The sequence below is a fragment of the Eurypyga helias genome, unplaced genomic scaffold, assembly GCF_000690775.1.
Source record: "Eurypyga helias isolate BGI_N326 unplaced genomic scaffold, ASM69077v1 scaffold9360, whole genome shotgun sequence".
Taxonomy (NCBI): domain Eukaryota; kingdom Metazoa; phylum Chordata; class Aves; order Eurypygiformes; family Eurypygidae; genus Eurypyga; species Eurypyga helias.
In genome coordinates this window covers 36,567-42,146 of record NW_010225061.1, presented here as the reverse complement: position 1 = coordinate 42,146, position 5,580 = coordinate 36,567, and positions in this window count along the sequence as shown.

Here is a 5,580-nt window from a genome sequence, read left to right as displayed (position 1 = left end):
CAAAATCCAAAATGGTGTCCCAATACTAGCTACTATGAAGAAAATTACCTCTATCCCAGCCAAAACCAGCACAATGGGCTTCCAGCTAAGTTCAGTGTCGTGCAGCCCTCAAACAAGGTCCTTAGAGGTTCCTAAGTGCTTTCGTACAGTTGCATCCCGTTCACTTAAGGTTTGTCTCACGGGTCTTGGTTCATCTATCTTCCATGGGGTGCTTCAGCAAAGAAGTGTAAATCCAGTTAAATCCCTGAGAAGAGGAAACCAGCCTGGGAGGGAGCCTGACTGGAGGCTGATGGGGCCTTGCAATGGCAGTCAGTCAGGGACCTGTAGTTGGAGACTTGGTCTGATCCCAGGGTCTTCTCCATCCCATGAGGCTCAGTGGCAGTGGAAGCAGGGGGAGATACCTGTGCTCATGGGACCCATCTAGTCTTGATGCCGAAAAATAGCCATGTTTTCAGTGTGGCTAGCATCCCGTGGAAACCAGAAGGGAACAGAAGAGGGCAAGGAGGTGGCAGGGAGCAAGAAAAGGGTAATGCTGTGAATCTCTGGGTCCACCTTAGGCTGGTGCTGTACCCCAATGCTGCTCTCCTAGAAGCAAACAAGACTTACCATGGACTGAGCAAGTGCCCTACATTAGCACCTTCCTTCTTTCACTCCAATTAAGTAGGGCTGAATACTTCCTGCCTCCGCCACACAATGTGGGGGTGATAAAGCTGCCCAGCAAGTCAATTCCCACTGTGTGTCAGGGAACTCCACCTTTCTCCAAGGAGATGACACTTTGCAGAGACCCGAGTTCTTCCCTCCTTTCTAATGACTGCTTATTTGTTTGCAACACTCTGAAGCCTTGTGCGAGTGCTGCAAAGTGCTCCTTCACCAGGGTTATGTCATTATCCATGTGCTTTTGCTAGCATTTTCCTGGTTTCTTGTGTTTTGGTTGCAGCTTGAGGACTCGATGCTCATTTTAAGGTAAGGCCGAGGGCGTTCAGCTTTCCCAGATGCTACAAGAGGAAGTGGTGCTTGTTGAGGGCATTTGTACATAAGCATCCTGCCTCCCGGCCTGTGGACATCGGTGACATTCCAAGGGGGAGTGCATTGCTGTCTGTCTGCTTCAGCCCAGCATGAAACACTGCTGTCTTTGTCAAGCTGTTTCCAGCCTCCTTCCCCAGTGCCCTGTAGACACCTTCCCACACAGGAACACTGCCCACAGCAACAGTTCAGTGCAGCACAGCCCCTTGCAAAGGTTTTGTATGTCCAGCCACGGCCGTACACCAAGCTGCCTGGCATTATGAAGTTCGCAATTGCTCCCAGCAAGGGTTGGCTGAAGGTCTGGAAGCTTCCCAGAAGCTCATAAGGGAGGAGGCATGCCCAGGGCACTGGGTGTGCATGCTAAGCACAGCAGCATTCTCTGGGGTCCCCATCCCAACTATCTCCCCTGGGAAGCTTGTGAGATGTGCCTTGACTCTCTTCCTGATCTTCTGCTGATCCCAAAATGGCTTACTGGGCATAGTAACACAGGTGCCATCATAGTACTCTTGTCACTGACAGGGCCCTGAGAATGATGCCAAAGCATCAGTCAGTACGTCCATACTGGGTACCGGCTGCTCCCAGAATTCAGCTTCCATGGGATATTCTTGGAAATTAAGGTCTTCCCATGGCGGCCAGTGCAATCTGCCCTGCAGATGTCACTGCTGCTGCACAAATCCCTGCCATGCAGTCTTTCCCATGCAGTTTGCAGTAATGGACAATGTGATAAAGTGGCTTTGCAGAGGGGTTTTTTTTTTCCTTCTCTCATCGATTTTTCTCACTGCTGCTGCCACACTCTAGATTGGAACAAGGCCTGAAACATTCCCAGCTCCTGCTGGCACACCACCCTGAATTCACTGCAGAGGTGACTTGTGCCTGGTACCGAGCTGTCACACTGATGCCACATTTAGTGCTTACTGCGAAAGCTTTTCTCCTGGAGACGTCACAGATACAGCAGTGGGTTAGGTCACCAATAACCAGCTCAGCCAGAGCTAGCAGCAGACCCTGAGATCTGGATGGCATTTGGGAATTTTTTCTGTCGTTTTTTCTGTTCATTAGTTTGTTCTTTAATTTGTTTTGGTGGGTTTTTCCCTGCCCAGCGCTGTCACTGGTGTGAGAATGTAACTTCTGCCCCGTGATCTTGCACCATGTGAAACACTAGGATGCTGTTCAGTCTGTAACCTGGGGAGGGATGCAGGGCTGGACCCACACACTGCTAGTACCTTCCTGGACTGCTCACCCTAGTCAGTTCAGTAACTAGGACATAACTGAACGTCACCTTCAGTGCTGATGTCCGTACGTGTAGCTCTGGCCCTGCCTAGCCCTGTCCCTCCCCTGTGGCAGATTGCGGTGCTTGGACTTGGCTTTCGTACATTACAGACCCCCCTTTGGGGGTTGGTTTTTAATCTCCTGTTCCCATTCACAACCCAAAACACTGTACCGAATGCCCTCCTCCTTTTAGAGCAGTTCGATCAAGCCCATCTCTGCAGAGGAGATCCTTTGCCTCTCCATTTGCTTTCCCACTGTGGTGAGGCCTCTTAAAGTCCCCTACAACTATTAGATGTGCAATACCCTCACCTTAGATAGGACTACACCAGAAATTACGGATAAAATGGCTATTTTGTAGTCCTTAACTACTTTGCAAACATACCCTAAGGCTTGCTGCATGCCATTTTGGCTACGCAGTGGGGTGACAGGGGTTTTAGATGTCCCAAGTGTGTGTTACTAGACAAATACCAACTGCTGGCAACAGCAGAACACATTGCAAAAATTCCTGAGCCGCTGCTACCCACACACGTCACTGCGTTAGCTTTCCAGTGTCGAAATGCTCCCCTGCAAATGTCCAATTTCCACCTTTAATTCTCATAAAACCCAAAGGAGAGGGCTGGAAGGAGTTCCCTTTCCCACTGTGTGCCATTAAGTCCAATAATCCATCACTCTTAGCACAGAGCAAGGAAAGGCAGAAAGGCTCGTCTGTGTTGAAGACAATAACCTCTTTTTCTTCATAGAGACCAGAATTGGTGGATAAATTACCAGGCTTGTTTTCTAAACTGTTTTCTGACTTCAAGCAGTATTTACTAACTGGAAAGGAAATCCACATCTGACTTCTGCTGTCGTCATTTCTGATACTGTGTGCACAAGGCAGAGGAGGGCTTCTGTCACGGAGAGCGTGGACTGAACTGCTGCGCTTGGCCCATGCCAAGTCCCGCTGAAACCACCGCTGTCCTCCGCCTCCTCCCATGGGATGCGGAGCAGGGTTATCATTAAATGCCTGACTATTCCTGGCACAGGGAGGGGCAGAAGCTGTTGTGAAACTCCTAGCAAATCCTGCGGCCAGTCTGCAGTTACCATGCACCCGATGCCCCAGCCCCTTCCGGAAAAACTTGGCAGCAGCTTCTTAGCAGGGATGAGGGATCATAGAATCATAGAATGGTTTGGGTTGGAAGGGACCTTAAAGACCATCTAGTTCCAACCCCCCTGCCATGGGCAGGGACACCTTCCACTAGACCAGGTTGCTCAGAGCCTCATCCAGCCTGGCCTTGAACACTTCCAGGGATGGGGCATCCACAGCTTCTCTGGGCAACCTGTTCCAGTGCCTCACCACCCTCTCCAGGAAGAACTTCTTCCTGATGTCCAATCTAAACCTCCCCACTTTCAATTTAAACCCGTTACCCCTTGTCCTGTCACTACAGACCCTTGTAAAAAGTCCCCCCCAGCTTCCCTGTAGCCCCTTCAGGTACTGGAAGGTGCAATAAGGTCTCCCCGGAGCCTTCTCTTCTCCAGGCTGAACAAGCCCAATCGGGTCTCTCCTGGTCTAGCTGACCACGAAAGGGGGGCGAGGGGCTGTGGCAACGGGCAAGCGGCAGTTTTATGCAGCTGTGCATGTGAGAAATGGCTGAAATCACGTGCTGTGATGTGAAGGGGTCCTGCAGTTGTGAAGGGACCGAGGTAAGAGCTCGTGCAACTCACATCTGGCCTCGGCAGCCCTCCATGGGCATGTTAATGGGAAAGTACTCAGGGATGCTCATGCCTGCAGCTGACACCAGGGAGCGGAGAAGAACATCTCTCAAGACAGAAGCAGAGTCAAGGACTGGGGGAACGACCAGCTGAGTGCCTTGGGAGGTGGGACCCAAGCCACCCTCCTCTGGCCACGTGCTGCTTGCAAGGGCACACCTTCCTGCAAAAGCGTGAAGAAACAGGCAGCTTTATAGAAACACAACACAGGTTTCTGTTTTAATGAGAAAATAATTATATACTTGCATTGTAGGCCTCACAGTCACTATAAAACAGAAGCAGGATAACATTTAAGTGGTTAACATACAGAAAGCCAGGTATTTTTGAAACCAGTTGATAAGTCATGACAAGGATGCCGCCTTTTGGATGCCAGACACGTCAATGCTACTGTATTTTCCTTCAGATAATGTCAGTACGGAGCAAGATGAAGCCCAAAATGGCAGCATTTAAAACAAATTGCTCAGAAAACCTTCACTGTAATCCCAAACCGATTATAATCACAAATGCTAATGCTTAACTATTTCTCAATACACAGTTTCATTAAAACCAGTCTTTGCCACGGGAAAGGACCTGTGTTTCTTCTGTGGAGACAAAGTTAACTCTGCAATAGTGCTCTTTTGTTGCATTCGATATAGTTATATATAGATAGATATGTATTACTGGCGTATACTTATAAACACCTAAGCTTGGTAGCATGCAAATGAAATAACAGAGGCAAGTAAACTGCATCGCACTCGTGTTACCTCAACACTGGATGTGTGCTGCCGACTACGAGCGTCCATAATTTCTGGAAGAGAAAAACTCTGCAGAGTGGAAAGTTTGGCTGTCCTGCACTGATCCACACAAATACTTTTGCCGCAGGGGCTGAAAGTGAATGCTTCTACTGCAGAGGACTCCTGCTCGGCCTCTCCCTGCCACCACATCCTCTTTCTAGGGGAACAAATTAATTTTCACTTCAAAGACCCGAGGGCCGATTGCGGCGGTAGGGGAGGATGTGGCTAAGCAGAAGGAGATGTCTTGTGATGGATGATCAATATCACTGGCTTCCAGTGAGAGAGCAGGAGGATGAAGCAGGCCTCCAGGCTAAAGAAAATCAAGATGCAGGTTCCTGGGAAGGCAGCCCTGGTTTCAGGGAGGAAACTCCGAGGAGCATCATTTGGTGCCAGACCACCTCACCGTAAGTACAGGGGCCACCTCCTCTGCTCAGGAACCCCTTTTTCCCAGTCTTACACTCTCCCCAAGGGTGGAGGGAGCTGGGAGTCCTCTTGGTACAGATGCGCAGAGCTCACAGACGTGGCTACGTGATGTATGGTCTCACCGGAGTGCTGCATTGGTGGCGTTGCTTTTCCTACAGTCTTACGGTAATGACCCACCTGCAGACGTTAATCGCAGTTCGCCATCGACTGCTGTGTCCAAACAACGGGTCCACTTCATTGGGTATTTAATTCCTTCGTAGGCTTGGTGTCTCCCCACGCAGCTGGGTTTAGAGAGCATCCTTGAGATAAGCTCACTTATCAACGTGAACACTCAGGTCAGCAGGGTCTT